Below are 17,407 nucleotides of genomic sequence, written 5' to 3'. Positions count from 1 at the left end.
TGCCATAAAAACTATTCTGTGCCCTGACATACTGACAATGCAGTGCAGATTGGGGTTACAAACTATGACAGACAGATCACTGTCACACGTCATACACATCTGAACACACATGTCTGTGCCAATCATGTGTAACACACTGTATGCATGCACATATGTCTTACAAATACATCTGACATACTATAATACCTTATTAGGAATATAGCATATAAAATCTATTATCATAATATAATATAATAATATATTATCATTATATACGATATTATAATTATGAATATATAATATATGTTATTAATATATTCTATTTCATCTATCTGTTACATCCCTAACATGTGTAACTTCTGGACACCCACAGTCCTGGCCCACAGCCCAATCTGTGCCACAACAACTACATGCATGTCAATAAAACATAGGAATAACTGAGCCATTCAATGTGCTCTCAGAGATTCATAGGTTCATAGGTTGGTACTAGGCTATTGGCCCAAGGGCCTATATAAGCCTAGCCATAACAATTCCCTGTATATTTCTTCCCACAATATTTACTTCCCTGGACCCCTGTCTAGCAGTTCGACTAACATGATCCCCGGGGTGAATATCCTATCTCCCATCCAATTGTCAAGGTTCCTTTTGAAGAGGGCCAAGAAGGTGCCCTGCGTGACATGTATGGGCAGTCTATTCCAGATTCTGAGGAGTCTCTGGGTCAGGAACCCATCCCTCCAGCATGTTTTGTTCATTGTGATGACAAGGTTTAGATCCCTGGAGTGTGTGGCTCTGTGGGATTGTGATTTCTTTAAGTGGAGCATGTACAGCAGCTCAGGGTTTGACATGGCCTTGTATGTTAAGCAGAAATCGCCTCTGAACAGATGATATGCCACAGAGTATAGCTGGAGTTTTATAGATGGTCAGCATAGGGCATCTGCTTTAGGCCTGTGATTCTTTTAGTGAGGCATTTTTATGTCATTTCCAGCTGTTGCAGATGTCATGTGAGGTATGTACCAAATGGGGCATTGTACTCTATAATGGGTCTAATGAAGGATGAGTACAGTGAGACATGACCTCCTTTTTTTCTGGATGAAAAGCCCTTAGAGGGGAGGTGTGCCATATAGAAGGATTTCCTGACTGTTGTGGTGATGTGGTTATCGAAGGTGAGACCACTGTCCACCTGTGTCCCTAAGTCTGTCATCACACTTTCAGTGTTTAGTGTACTGCCACCTATGTGGTAATTCATGGGTACGTGTTTTTTTTCCTAAAGGGGAAAACTATACATTTCTTGCCATTAAGCTTGAGCCCATGGCTCTGGCACCAAGCATCTGTTTCTGTAAGGCTCTTTTTTAGAATATCCACATCATTTGGTGATTCAGTAATGGCTGCCAGTTTGCAGTCATCTGCGAACGTTGTTAGCCAGAGTCCCTTAGTGTTGACCTGTACTTCAGAGAAGTAGATGCCAAACAAGAGTGGTCCCAGGACCGAAACCTGAGGTACTCCACTTGTCTGGAGCTGGATTTGGAGTTGGCTACTTTTACAGTCTGGGTTCTGTCAGTTAGCCAGTTATCAACCCATCTAGTAACATAGGGATTTATGCCCAACTTAGTAAGTTTATCTATGATTCCAGAGTGGGGGATGGTGTTGAAGGCCTTGGCGAGGTCCAGATAGGCTGTGTGGACCGCCTTACCCTCGTCCACAGCTCTGGAGACTGATTCAAAGAAGTCAATCAGGTTCAGGAGACAACATCGGCCCTTCATGAACCCAAACTGGGAGGGGTCCAGTGTTGGAATGTTGCCAATGTCTTTGTTTATAAGTTCCATGATAATGCGTTCAATGACCTTGCAAATCAGGCTTGTCAAACTGATGGGATGGTAGTTCCCAGGATCCAAGGTGGATCCCCCCTTGTAGAGTGGGATAACTGTAGCTGTGCACCAATCAGTGGGCATGAAGCCTGAGGTGAAGCTATGATTAAGCATGACACTTAGGTGAGGTGCCATTTCATTTTCTTGTTCATATAGTACACAGCCCGGGATGTCATCTGGTCCCATGGATGCTGTATTTTTAGCTTTGGAGAGTGCGGTTTCTACCTGTGTGTCCGTGATTACTAGAATTTGGTAATCTTTTGGTATTGAGATGGGCCCTTTCGGGTGTGAGAGTGGGGTGAAGTTGGCATTAAATCGATCTTCCAGGATATTGGCAATATCCTTGGGATCAGTATATTTAATGCCATTCTGCTGTAGCTCAGAGCAGATCTGGGCATTGCCATTTAGATTATTGACATAACTATAAAATGCTTTGTGGTTGACTTTGGAATCTTTGGCAATTTTATTTTCATAACAAGCTTTGGAGGATTTTATGAGGGATCTCAGCTTCTTACTGAGGCTGGTAAGGGAGTTTTTTGCATCCTGGGATTTTCCTCTTTTCTGCAACAGTTCCTTCCTTCTGTTGTATAGTTTGTTTATGGCAGGGGACCACCAGATTGGCTTCCTTTTTTTGGAGGAGACTGTCTTGATTCTCTTTGGGATGGCATGATTCATGCATGAGTGGATGTGCTCATACAGTGCCTTAGTGAGCCATCACACTCACTGTCACCCACAGTAGTGTGTTAAAGGCCTGCAGGAGAGGACAAATTTCACAATTAGGAATATGTGTTCTGAATGTTGCCTAACACTCTCTGGATGGTACTATCACATAACATATGTAACAGAGGCACATGCTTCACCTGGACTGTTATGCATACCCTCATCCAGGCCATGCTGTGACACAACAGCTGATACCGCTCCCTCACTGACATAAAAGCTTGCTGTCCCCCTATGTCTTCACAATCCCTAGTCTGACTCCTGGCCAAAATGCTGCAGCTGTGGCCTGCTAGACATGCAGCAGTATGTCCAGCTACCTGCTACAGACCTTTCATACCACCCATACATCTAGAACAGAGTATCCACATGACACACATACATCAAGGGTTGGGGGGCGCTCATGTGAAAGGGACATGTGTCACAGTCTCCCCCTACAAGCATACACAGCTGATAGACCAGCATCAACTGTAGCACCGGGGATAATTGGCTAGGCTTAAAATGGCTCACAAGGACAGATAGCCTAGTACTAATCTATGAACCTATGAACCTATGAACCATGCACATTCACATATAAAGGATGTATGACACTCACATCTGCCTGTCTCCTTACTGACCCCAACACACATTGTTCAACAGTACCCTGCTATAGAATCTGAAAGTCTGTTAACAATGGCCAGACATAGCATGCAAAACTGTCAGCATAACACATCAATCCAAACTGTGGACAGTATTTCTACCTACCCTCTGTGATGCTGTAGCGCCAATAGCTCGATAATGTCCTCCTCACAGGCTATGAAAAGGGGGAAGGCCTACATGAAGGCCTTAATTATAGCACTGTATAGACCCAGCTGTTCTGTACCCAGTTAGCAAGTGGGAGTCACAAATTGGTGCACAGGCAATCACCTGTTCCTGAGCATTAGCTACAAAAAGTAAGCTGCTGCTAAACAGGTCTGAACCTTTATTCATGAAGAGAGACTGCGATTCCCTCAGATACTACAACTGTATGTCTTCACTCAGGAGTACAGCACTATACCAGGTATGTCATTCAGTGAAGCATGTAATGGAATGCAGATGGGGGGATGCAGTCATGGGACATAAGAATTTAAACCATAGGTCTCAACAACATTTCCTGGACTGACATGTTGCTGTTAGTCAGTCTGCTGTTCAGCACCTATGGCCATCCCTTACAGCTCTGTCTGTAGTGACATAGATCACAGTTCTGGCCCCTGAATCACCCCAATAATGGTAAGCTCACATGTGACAGCTAAGTTTGTTGTCTATTGTACAATACTGACAGTAAGAACTGGTGGATACAGGCAGCATATGACATCATGTACTGTCAGTGAGCCCCTCTCACTCTGTGAATGTCATACAGACTTAGTTCAAAGATTGTACAGATGTCCCTCACCATTAATGAAGTACTCTAGCTAGGTCACTGTGCACCCCACACCTGCACCTCATTGCCTGATACCTATGGTCAGCATATCCTGTGACCCCCTGCAGCAGGACAGCAGGTTATAGTTACTAGTAGTGGGGGGACAATGGCTCTGGCTCAGCGGCAGTCCATACATATTGAGCATGCAATGTAAGGGAATGCATACAGTACCAGATATTCATGTACCATTACTGTGTTCCCAGGGGTCTGCCATCACATACTGTCCCATCGGTGTCTGGAAATACATCTTTTTGTGGCAGGTGGTCTACATCTATGAGGCACATGTACACAATCTGCAAATATTCGGGTACTGCAGATGTCATACAGCTATGAGGAGGATGTACTACACCACATATGCACTGTTCTCAGTTATTGTGTAGCACAGATGTTGCTGCAATGTCCACATGCACTTGTAGTACCACTCACCTATTTTTTGGATGTAGGCTGGATGACATGGTACTAACATGCTGCACATAGGGGACACCCAGCAGTCGGTGACAATGATGGGAGTAGACACATACCAACACAGCCTGTTACATCACTCAGGCCATATCTGTTACACCTGGTGCCATTTCGTGTTACTAGGTTATGGGCCCTTACCAGACATATGCCTAGGCTAGATGTTATCCCAAGTGTATGGAAGGCATCACCTGATGCCCCCATCCAACAGGGACACAGGCTGTATCCCAAGGGTGTATGTGCAGTTAACCACCCAGTTAACAAAGCTGCATTGCAAAGGTGTAAATAGCTACACAGTCTGATGTGAACAGGGTGGACATTCCACCGCAGGTTGATTGTGTGGAACACACATCTGAGCGACTAACAAGGCCACTTCATGCCACACACCAGGTTTTGTGTGTGTGTGTGTGTGTGTGTGTGTGTGTGTGTGTGTGTGTGTGTGTGTGTGTGTGTGTGTGTTAAAAGAATGGAGCATGACTTGCACTTGTGCAGCAGTCCCAGCAATGTGGAGTCTGTGAGTGCCTTGCATGCCACACTGAGGTCACCCATGAGGATTATGTATGAAACCCGGTAGAGTTTTGGCCTTATGGCCTATCGCTGTGAGGTACATGTGTGATGGAATGGTATTCCCTGTTGGGGAATCTCTGCGATGTCCCCAGCTGCTGCATGTGCTGTGTGATGTGAATGATTAACAGTGAATCATAGACATTAAGGGTACTCATTGGGTGGGATGTGGGGATGTTTATAACCCATGCTCCATGACAACATACCCATATGTATTTTTATTTATTTATTTATTTATTTAAATTTGTTGAAGAAAAGCTCCAGTAAAAAAAAACAACATTTAGTTTTACATTGGATTACATAGCGACAACAATTTAACATAGAAATTACTTACAACATATTTACAGATGAAGAACATAGTACATCAGTAGACAACTAGAATCTTTATCTTACATAACAGGTATTAAAAATTTAACAATGAGAAGTTCCTGTATAATATAAGTACTAGGCTTATGAGCATCTGAGCTTGCTATCATCAAGGTAGTTAGTGGAGGTGAAAGAAAGGTGATGGAACGGGGACTTTTTATGGTCATGGATATGTGAATGTTTTTTTTTTATTGTCTATTTCCTATAGTGGTGTTGTCTTTTGCTGTGATGTTAAAGGAGAGTTGTTGGAGGGTAGTTGGGGAGATATGTGCCGGATTGTTGGCGGTCAGATCAGACAGGTAACAGGTAAAACCAGTGGGAACTGATTGTGAATTGTGAGAAGGATAGGAGGAGGAGGACAGTTGTTTGTTGTGGGACCAGACCAAATGCTTTGCTTTAGATAGGTCTAAAAGTAGCAGGAGAGAGATAGCCATTGTTTTTTGCTGAAAGGATAGTGTTAGTAAAGGAGAGTAAGGCAGTGGTGGTGCTATGGTTTGGTCAGAAACCATGCTGAGTACTGGAAAGGAGGTTGTTAGTAAGGAGGTAGTGTGAGACCTGAGAGTGTATGCATCTCTCTAGTATTGTGTGCCTAAGATGTTTGCACTGTCATAATATGTGGTGACGTCACTCTCCCCATCGGAGTTCACACTGCATGTCCTGTTATGTGTAGTGTACTCCAAACGGAAAAAGTAAACTTGTAAAAAAATGAAAAAATTAAACAGTCACTAGAGAAAAATCAATAGTCTTCCACTTTTAATATGCCAACAAACACAGAAATACCAAATGACTAAGCGCTTTCACCAGGCTACAAACCACTGGCTTCTTCAGAGTCATTTGGTTTAACTTCCACAGTTCATTAAATATACACATTTAATTAGTTAATTGATTACATCACCAACTAACCCAATGATTTCACTAGCTTCATTAATACACTCAATTCATATTTAATAAATAAATTCCTCTTTGCTTGTTTTTCACCTTACCTAAAAGTTAAAACACTGTAGTATTAAGAAAATTGTGTTCATATTCAAAATTAAAACTTAATACAGTCACATTATTTTGCGAACATACAAATTTAAAGGCAGGATGTTTAACTTGTTACTACTATTGTGAACCATAACTTGTAATACAAATCAATGAATACTCTAAAAAATGTTTTCCATTTCTATTTACAAACCTAATAATATTGACCAAGCACTGTTTGTTAAATGATACATTTTCAGTTACACTTGGTTTGATTTTAATTTTAAAATAGGCATTAAAGAAATAGCATCATTTAAGCCAGGCAATTTAAGGGCATTTAATCTTAATTGCCAGGTTGTCTCTAAAGCTCCAACCTTATTACTAATGTCACAACCCCTTTCACCCATGGTTACCCGGCCTATAATAATAAATGTAAACTTAAAATTCTTACACATTTTTGAACGTAAAAAAGTGCATTGTGTTCATCCTTTCTATTAATACATCTCAAGTGCTCTGAAATTCTATCACGCAACCTCCTGATGGTTTTGCCCACGTAAAATCCATCACATGAAATACATGAAGCAACATAAACAATATTTTTGGTGTTGCAATTACATATCCACAGACATGGAATTGTATATTTAAAGCCATAAACACATAAATAAGGTCCCTCATTTATATATCTACATTATTTACACATGGCACATTTCTTCATACAAGATTTTCTTCCAGTGTTAGTTTCTCTTTCAAGTATACCCTTTATGTTATTCCCTCTACTATAAACTATTGATAGTTCAGGTCCTAAAATAACTTTAATGTTGTTACTAAGGCAAAACTTCCAGGCATTTCTTAAACTTGTCACCAAATCCTGAGCTCTATCATTGTATTTAAGTATAAATTTAGCACCTAATTTTTCTAAGTTATTGTTAATTTCGTAATAGGTGCTGTATTTCGTATAATAGGGATGTAACAGGTTTCCCTTTTTCTCATAATCTCTTTTTTGATGTTTAATAATAATTTAAGTGGGTACCCCCTGTTCAAAAACATTCCTATTAACTTGTATAATTCAGTTTTAAAGGTTAAGTTGTCACTGACCAGCCTAGATGTTCTCATCATTTGGCCCTTAATAATGCCTTTCCTTTGATGATACGGGTAACAACTATTAAAGTGTAATAATATGATTCCTTTCTATAAATATTACTACATAGGCCTTCACTTGTTTTTTTGATAGTTATATCCAAAAACTTAATCTCCTCATTGTGCCATACATGTGTAAATTTAAAAAAATATGTTGTGGTGTTTAAATAATAAACTCTATAATAGAGGTTCCATCCCCTTTCCATAATATTAATACATTGTCTAAAAATCTATTGTATGACAAAATCTTATCTTTATATTCAGATGAAAAATTAAACAATTCCTCCCAGGCAAGTAATACTAAATTAACAAATACAGGGGCATATTTGGCTCCCATTGCTAGACCCATTAATTGTTGGTAAATCTCTCCTTCAAAACTGATGAAGTTGTTCTTTAAAACCATTTCCATGAGGTCTATGAGCAAGTTTATTCTATTTTTATCCATCTTCTTACTTTTTACGAGACTCTCATAAAACATAGTAAGCCATTGTTCATGAGGGATAACTGTGAATAAATTAACTACATCCACTGTTAAAAAAACAAAATTGTTGTTGTCTTTAACTTGCCTTAGCCTCCCAAGACAATGCCACGAATCTCTCAAAATATGTCCATCTTCTTCAACTACTATTTTAGACCAAGTGTCCACAAAGGAAGCAAGGGGCTCTGTCTTAAAGCCCCTAGCTGCAACTATCAGTCTAAATGGAGGGTTGCTCACCTCTTTGTGGACCTTGGGAATGCCAAACATAACTGGCAATGATGGAAATTTTACTGCTAAGAAATTAAATTCTATCTCATTTATCATACCCTGAAAACGTGCTTCCTGAAGATACAGATCTATCTTTAGATAAGCTCTGTGTAGTTCATTTTTTGATATTCTCATATAAGTTGTCTCATCATTAAGAATATTAGTCATCCTACTCAAGTAGTCCATTCTAGTCATAATCACCATCCCCCCACCCTTGTCTGGTTTCATAAACCTGTATTGGCTGTTTTGAGATACATTTTTCAAAAACAACCTTTCATCTTTTGATAAATTGTCCTTTACATTCTTTTCCTGTGATATTCTTCTAAACTCTGTTTCCACACACCTCTCTAGGGTAGAAACCTCAGAGTTTGGTGAGGGGATGAAGGTACTACTTTTCTTAAAGGGTATGTTCATTCCTGTCCCAATAGTATTTCCTTTATCATAGGAAAAAAACATTTTCAATTTTAACTGTCTCATATACATTTTAAGGTCAATCAAAACTTGAGCAATATCTAGCCTATAAGTTGGTACAAAATTCATGCCCTTACTTAGTAATTCAAAATGAACATCTCTTATCTACTTGTCAATGTAGTTGTATATAAAACAAAATTCTCTTAAATACTTTATGACACTCAGATGTGTTGTTAATAGTAGGAAACATGGTTTCTTCAGGCTTACTAAAAGTCGACCAAGAACTCATATCTGTTAAACATTCATTGTGGAGATAACTTCCAAGCAAATGTTGCTCATGTAACAAATCATGCATTTCTTTACCATTCAATTCTATAAAATTTAACAAACTGTCATTACAAACACATAATGCTTCTTTGGAAAACACTTTTTTCAATTTGTTTAAATAAACATCTCTCTTAATCATAGTAGTTAATACCCCCTTCTGTACCCCCTCCTCCCACAACCTTTCCAATACTGGTGTTGAACATTCCTGCCTCTTTGCCCCTTGTTTAACAGTCTCTCTGATCTACTCAATTTGGTCTGGTGTTCTACAAAACATTCATCACTGTCATTGATTTCATCTACTTTATTATGTTCAACAAAAATCAGCTCGATTGTCCATCAGGGTAGTGTTAATTTTTTGCTGCAGTTTAGTGCCCGGTGGATAGGCACAGTTGTTCTTATAGTCAAGAGTGTCTCTGTTAAGCTTTTTGTGTTTAGTAGTAAGATTTTTATTAACAAAAGTCTCTACACTCTTTAACACTTTATCAAAGCTGTCTTTTTATTGAGCAAAAGGTAAATCACTCGTGATACTAATGTTGAGGCTATTAATTTCTTCCTGCAATTTTACAAGTTTAGTCTCATTATTATTTATAATAATAGACAACATTTCCATACCTGTCTTGTTAAACAGCAAAATCAGTTTGCGGTGTGCTGCAGTACCAGTTTCTATTCCCATAGGGAGTTTCCACAACCGCACATTTTGTGGTACTTCATTCAAAGCCAATGATTTTTTCAAAACAAATTGTCAAGTTGAATAGCTCTGAATCTAATACATAGTTTTTCAAAGTTAAAAATGTGTTCTTTTAAAGTGGGTAATGATCTTCTCACCTCCTTCAGGCCTGAGAAGTTAGCCTCAAACGCAGGTTCCTGGAACTACATTTTGAAATCACGTGGTCCTATAGCACTAACCTGATTGGCGTTCAATGCCGGTAATCTTCCGTTTTGATTTTGTTGCCTTGCCACAACATTGCTGTAAGAAGTGGATGGAACATTGTCATTCAATACTCCACTATTAATTGGTGAGTGTAGAGTAAAAAGTTGCATCCCAGAGTTAGTAGGGCTGTTGTTACTCATTTCCATTCGTTCTACCATCACATCAGAGTGGAGCTTTTTAGTATTACTTGCCTGAGAGGAATTGTTTATTTTTTCATCTGAATATAAAAATAAGATTTTGTCATACAATAGATTTTTAGGCAATGTATTAATATTATGGAAAGGGGATGGAACCTCTATTACAGAGTTTATTGATTATTTAAACACCGCAATAGAATTTTTTTAAATTTACACATGTATGGCACAATGAGGAGATTCATTTTTTGGATATAACTATAAAAAAACAAGTGAAGGCCTATGTAGTAATATTTATAGAAAGGAATCATATTCCAACTCATTATTACACTTTAATAGTTGTCACCCGTATCATCAAAGGAAAGGCATTATTAAGGGCCAGATGGTGAGAACATCTAGGCTGGTCAGTGACAACTTAACCTTTAAAACTGAATTATACAAGTTAATAGGAATGTTTTGGAACAGGGGGTACCCACTTAAATTATTATTAAACATCAAAAGAGAGATTATGAGAAAAAGGGAAACCTGTTACATGCCTATTATACAAAATACAGCACCTATTACGAAAAGTAACAATAACTTAGAAAAATTAGGTGCTAAATTTATACTTAAATACAATGATAGAGCTCAGGATTTGGTGACAAGTTTAAGAAATGCCTGGAATTTTTGCCTTAGTGACAACATTAAAGTTATTTTAGGACCTGAACCATCAATAGTTTATAGTAGAGGGAATAACATAAAGGGTATACTTGAAAGAGAAACTAACACTGGAAGAAAATCTTGTATGAAGAAATGTGCCATGTGTAAATATTGTAGATATATAAATGAGGGACCTTATTTATGCGTTTATGGCTTTAAATATACAATTCCATGTCCGGGAATATGTAATTGCAACACTAAAAATATTGTTTATGTTGCTTCATGTATTTCATATGATGGATTTTACGTGGGTAAAACCATCAGGAGGTTGTGTGACAGAATTTCAGAACACTTGAGATGTATTAATAGAAAGGATGAACACAATGCACTTTTTTTACATTCAAAAATGTGTAAGAATTTTAAGAAGTTTACATTTTTTATTATAGGCCGAGTAACCATGGGTGAAAGAGGTTGTGACATTAGTAATAAGGTTGGAGCTTTAGAGACAATCTGGCAATTAAGATTAAATGCCCTTAAATTGCCTTGCTTAAATGATGCTATTTCTTTAATGCCTATTTTAAAATTAAAATCAAACCAAGTGTAACTGAAAATTTGTCATTTAACAAACAGTGCTTGGTCAATATTATTAGGTTTGTAAATAGAAATGGAAAACATTTTTAGAGTATTCATTAATTTGTATTACAAGTTATGCTTCACAATAGTAGTAACAAGTTAAACATCCTGCCTTTAAATTTGTATGTTCGCAAAATAATGTGACTGTATTAAGTTTTAATTTTGAATATGAACACAATTTTCTTAATACTACAGTGTTTTAACTTTTATGTAAGGTGAAAAACAAGCAAAGAGGAATTTATTTATTAAATATGAATTTAGCGTATTAATGAAGCTAGTCAAATCATTGGGTTAGTTGGTGATGTAATCAATTAACTAATTAAATGTGTATATTTAATGAACTGTGGATGTTAAACCAAATGACTCTGAAGAAGCTAGTGGTTTGTAGCCTGGTGAAAGTGCTTAGTTGTTTGGTATTTCAGTGTTTGTTGGCGTATTAAAAGTGGAAGACTATCAATTTTTCTTTGGTGACTGTTTTTTATTATGTTCTGTTATGTGGCCTGAGGCCATGTGTCTGGCAATAGTCATGTATCTGTGTGAAACCCTCCTAGGCAGATGTCCACATCAGTAGATAATCTGGTGATGACACACAGCAAAGAAGTTGCCCACAGACATGGTTGGACATAGGCTAATGGCTGTTACATGCACCTCAGATGTGTACATCACACATAACAGAGGCCCAAGCACAGAACAACAGGTTACATGCCTACTTATGGGTGAACCACATGAGGTGCATTTCCCTTTGTAGAATAGGTGGGTAATGTCAGCACACTGGTATGCTACTCCTATGGCAACATATGGTGTGATGCATACTTGGCAGTGTTGTATCTATGATGGCCACATGGGCTATATTGTCACATAGTTTATCCAGTTCAAGGTAGGCATTTTGCAGTGTCACCCCCAGTCCACAGCTTTTGTGACTATGTTGTCAAGGTCATCTGAGTGTAGCAGACATGAACCCTTCCTTGACAAAGCCTAGATATGCATAATGGAGTGTGTCCAGGTCACACATGTCCTTGTTAATGGAGTTCACTTCAAATTGTGTTATGGCCTTGCAGAATAGCCTAGGTAGGCTAGGACAGCCCACCTTAGTCTAAAGGGATGACAGTGAAAATGAAATGAATGGAACAAAGGCGATACTCAGTCCTCCTTTGAATATGGTTCCTTATGGTGTTGCAAGTTTATGTATGGGATCATACAGGATACATCCTGTGATGTTATAGGCTCCCATGGCAGATGTATACCATGACTATCATATGGCAGTGGTGACCTGTTCCCCACATATAGGAGATGGGAAACATACTGTAGATATCCTGATGCACTCATGGGGAACACAGCAGGTGAAGCCTACATCAACTCTGTCAGGCATCTGGTATGTAATACCAGCAGCAGTGGTATAGCTGGTGTCCCTGAGAACCACAAGTGATAAGCTGCAGCTGCTTCCTGTGCTGTGCAGACATATGTGCAGTAGAGGAGATGACTGCATGTAGTGGACGTAGGCAATGTAGGATCTGTGTTTGTTGTGCAAATCCCATTCTCATGTACATACTAAGGAGACAGTGCTCCAAAATGGGCAGCTGCCCCTATGTCGTCTCGGACAGTGGTATGTTTTTCCTGTAATGGACAGTATGTATTGCACATGTCCACCAGACAGGTGTACATATCCTAGCAGAGGATGATGTAGACCTGTTGGGTATACCTAACTACATGCATCTGTACAAATGAACATATCGCACTTATATATATTGGTCCCAGTCCTTGATGATGGTTTTGGGTCTGTGATGGTGTGTATACCCCCCCAGCAGGATTTATTTCACATTGGAGGTGTATGTATGGTTGCCCTTGGTGGATAGGTAATGTGTGAGATGGTGACTGCAAATGTGACTGCATGATGGTTGCTTTGCCATGGAGGATGATACTGTAGGTGTGCAGCAGTTTTAACCCATGTTGTGTAATGTCAACTGCAATACATCTTCACCTCATATGGGGGTAGCCTCTGGTCACACCAAGGTGTTTCTACATCTACTGATGATGGCTTACTAACCATTTGTATGCTGGCATGGGTACGTCTTACAATGTATGTTAGGGTCTTTCAGCTGACCCAGAATCAGGGTACAGCCCCAACTCTGAATACAGTTGATGAGGTCCATATAGGCAGAATGGGCTTCCTGGTCAAATGTGGTGGGCAGTAGCTAGCTGTGAATTGAATATGATTGTGCTGGCAAAAGGTGAACTGCCCCTGTAGTGTCCCCTGTGGATCTTACTGCGTGTACAGTGTGGAGGTGTGTATTTGTCTCATATATACGGAAACCCCATATCCCATGGCATTACCAGCTACACTTTGGCTTCTGCATGTATGATAAGATGGTTAACCATGCAAGGCTGGGGTGGTCTCTGCACCTTTGAACCTTGGTCTGTTTGACTGCACAGATATCTGCAGTTTGCAGGGTTAGGAATGCTTGTAATGAGGGCAAAGTCATGTCTATACCTCTAGCATTTAGCAGCATGGGCTTCAATGTGTACTGCACTGACACTTGTATGTTGGTAGTGATAACTTCACCAATGTTACTCATGGAGTCACTATGGGCCTGGCAGGAACCACTGCCAGATGCATGAAGACCTGTGAAGACAGATGGAGGCCACCTCTCACAGAGCATCGTGGTCTGTTTAACACAACACCCCTGACTCATAAGTACTGGAATCCCTGGAATAGCACAGGAGAAATGTGGACATGCTCATTCACTCCGGAGCAGCTCTTTTGAGTGTGCACCTTTAACCCCTAGTGGGCGTGGTTTAAGCCTTTAAAAACTAAGTTATCACCTTACAGTTCTAGAAAATTCTCATTGAGAGAGGTCAAATATTAATAGAGTTGTGTTTGCCATCACATATGCTTCAAGACAAAATATCCTGGGGCCTTGTAAGTAACATGGTTTTGGAATTATTAATGCAAATATGAACAATCAATATTTGACACCTAGAGGAGCAGTAGGGGTTAACTGCAGAAGACGCCTGGAGGAGCACTCGGCTGTAATGAGTGGCAATCATTACCTGATTGTATTGCGGCAGCCACCTGGGTGACAGCATAATGCTGCATAAGGCTACGGGCATACCTGCCTGGGACACATTGCACACTCATGTCTCACTGCACATAGTCCAGGGGATGTACATGTCAGGTCAGGTCAGGCACAACAGCATGTACTGTAACAGACCCATGACAGTACCTGTTGGTGAGAGATAGCAGTGGATATGCAGTATGGTGGAGTCTGTCACCTGACACAAAATTAACTGTGACCATCCACATACACAGCCAGGTCAGAGGTGCACCACTGTGTCTCCACTGGAATCCCCTATGTATAACATGTTTGACATGGGCTGCACCTGTGTGGCTGTGGGACACAGGTGTGTGGCCATGTGTGTTACGTGCTGTTTATGGCTGTGGAGTTCATGTGTGGTTTTGCCTCAGAGATACCCTTTGTTTGTCGATGTGTATGTTGATGACTACTGCAGATGTTTGTGTATATTATGTAGGTGTGTGAGGTATACTGATTGTGTTGACAACCTTTTTGGGGACAGATATGCAGCACTGACAGGCAGAGAACATGGACTGCAGGTTCCTACAATCATTCCAACTCTCACACATTGTGTTTCTTGGTGGTGTTTGTAGATGGCTGTCCATCCGTGTACATGAGGCAGGTGCTACATAGTGCAAGGACATCAATATCAAGCACACTGGTTGGGGAACTGTAGGACATTGTCCAGCTATACACTCCAGAATCTGATGGAGGAAGGCCAGGCAGACTGGAGGGGTGGGCCTACAGAGCAGGTGATTACTAATACAGTAGGAGGCTGACACAACAGCAGGTCATTTAGACAGCCTATGACCAAGCAGTAATAGGTGCAACAGCTACATGCCGTACAACACTTCATAGCAAATGCACCAAGTAGCATGAAACATCAGGATCAGGGGCAACGCATGCTGTAATGGCAGTATGTTGCCAATACCCACAGACATACTGTGCCGGTAGATGGTGGGGGTACAATGTGGGGGTTAGCAGTGGATACTGCTGCTAATATTGTATATGCAAGGTCTGTTCATAATGGTGAGCAGTGTATGCAGTCCTGTGATGTCTTCCCCTGTTCATGTCTTTCAGGTGGGATGTACAGAAGATGCAACCTCCCCTTCTCAGAGACCAAGACCGCCACAATCATTAATGCCCTGAGACTCCATCACCGGGTACTATTGGAAGGAGCCACCAAAACCTGCAACAAATTGCTGTCCTGTGGGCAGAACTGGTAGCAACAGTCAATAATGTGGGCCACCAGCACAGGAACTATGAACAGGTACAACACCGTGCCACTGATCTCATACACCATGCACTGCAAATGACTGCAGCTGTGGCCAGGGACCATGCAGGCACAGGTGGAGGGCCTACTACACAACCACCACTCTCAGCCACAGAGGAGTTCCTGGCAAACCTGGCATCAGCCACCAGCTCACAGGAAAGCATCAGTACATATGTCATGGAGGTGGGTGGCACAGAGGCCACAGCCATGGAGCATCCAGGTAAGCCTCCCGTGGTCATTATGTTAATACTGTAGCATTCATAGTGGCAGCCTTTGCATACCTGTATTCATATGTCAGGTCTGTCTGCATTTGTGGTTGGGGTTGTGTAATGCCCATGTGCACATACATATTGTGAATGTCAGCAATTTGGGTAGTATCACAGCTTATACTGTACATGTTGATAAATGCACATATTAACCTGTACCATTGCCATATGTGTGTGTGCTGACAACACCTCCCCCCACATCTCCATAGGTACTTTTGGTGTGACTGAGGAACATCAATCTGTAGCCAGGGAGTGTAGCCAGGGAGTGTGAACTATCGGGTCTATTTCAGTTCAGCGAACGATCAGATGATCGAACACTGTTAGGTCGAACACTAAGTGTCGAACTGGCAAAATAGCGAATGGCCGGAACAGAGAATTTTTTCTCAGGGAAAGAAATCACTGGACCATCCATCTGGGTTGTGCCATTTCCTCCACTGTAATGCAATCTCAGAGTTGGTATATTTAAGTAGGGGGATGTGGGGGTGAAGCCCCCCAATTTATATAGTGTTTAGTGTTTTTTTGGGGGGTTTTTTTGAGAACAGCAATTTGTTTCCCTGGGAAAAAAATTGCTGTTATGGTTGTTCTCTGTTTTGAGTATTCAAAATTTAGGGGTTGATATAACAACATTCGATCATCTGATCATTTGTTGTTATAATATAGACCCGAACTATCATGTTATGGGTCAGCTATACCCTAGGCATATTAAGGGCTGCCAGTTTGCCATGCACACAACTGTTAAGTGTAACCATATTGCAATATGTTCCATGTTCACTTCTGGTAGGGTTCACTGCAGTGCAGCACATTGGTAATTACAGTAGCATATTTGCAGGAGCTGTAACATATTCCCATGTAGTTTGGTATAGGTAAAGTATCTGTGCTATACAGGGGTGCATTGCTATTGTGTACACAGGTAGAATGTGTGTTAGGTGAAGGTCCATCACATACTCCGACTTCTCATGTATCTCACAGGTTTATAGTAGTAGCAACATTAACTGGACATAGCTGTACTGCATGTAATGGAGGACCTGTCCAGAGTGTGTCTGTTGTGGTCTGATTGTGTGTTATGCATGGTATCAGTCAGAAGGTGTCATCTATATAATGCCTTTGTGGCACCCCACATGTGTGTGTGTGTGTGTGTGTGTGTGTGTGTGTGTGTGTGTGTGTGTGTGTGTGTGTGTGTGTGTGTGTGTGTGTGTGTGTGTGTGTGATCAAACATTATAGTGTAGGCATTAATGTAGTCATGCTGTCTTCCCCTCACAGGTGAAAATGGCAGTCAAAGTGTGTCGCCCTTGCCACCTCATCGGACAATGCTGATAATGGTGGCCATTGCGAGGCACAGGTGGGGTTGTTGGGGGGGCTGGCTCTGTCCTATTGGTTAACATCCCACTTCCATCCCCAATGTCCCTGCACACGGTCAGTATAGCCACATATACCCAGACCCAAGCAGCCACAGATATTGGGCAGTCAGAGTATAATGGCATCAAACAGGGTA

Source organism: Protopterus annectens, chromosome 2.part1 (genome assembly GCF_019279795.1).
Source record: "Protopterus annectens isolate FY-2018-M chromosome 2.part1, PAN1.0, whole genome shotgun sequence".
Lineage (NCBI taxonomy): Eukaryota > Metazoa > Chordata > Ceratodontiformes > Protopteridae > Protopterus > Protopterus annectens.
Note: the sequence above shows the minus strand (reverse complement) of the source record.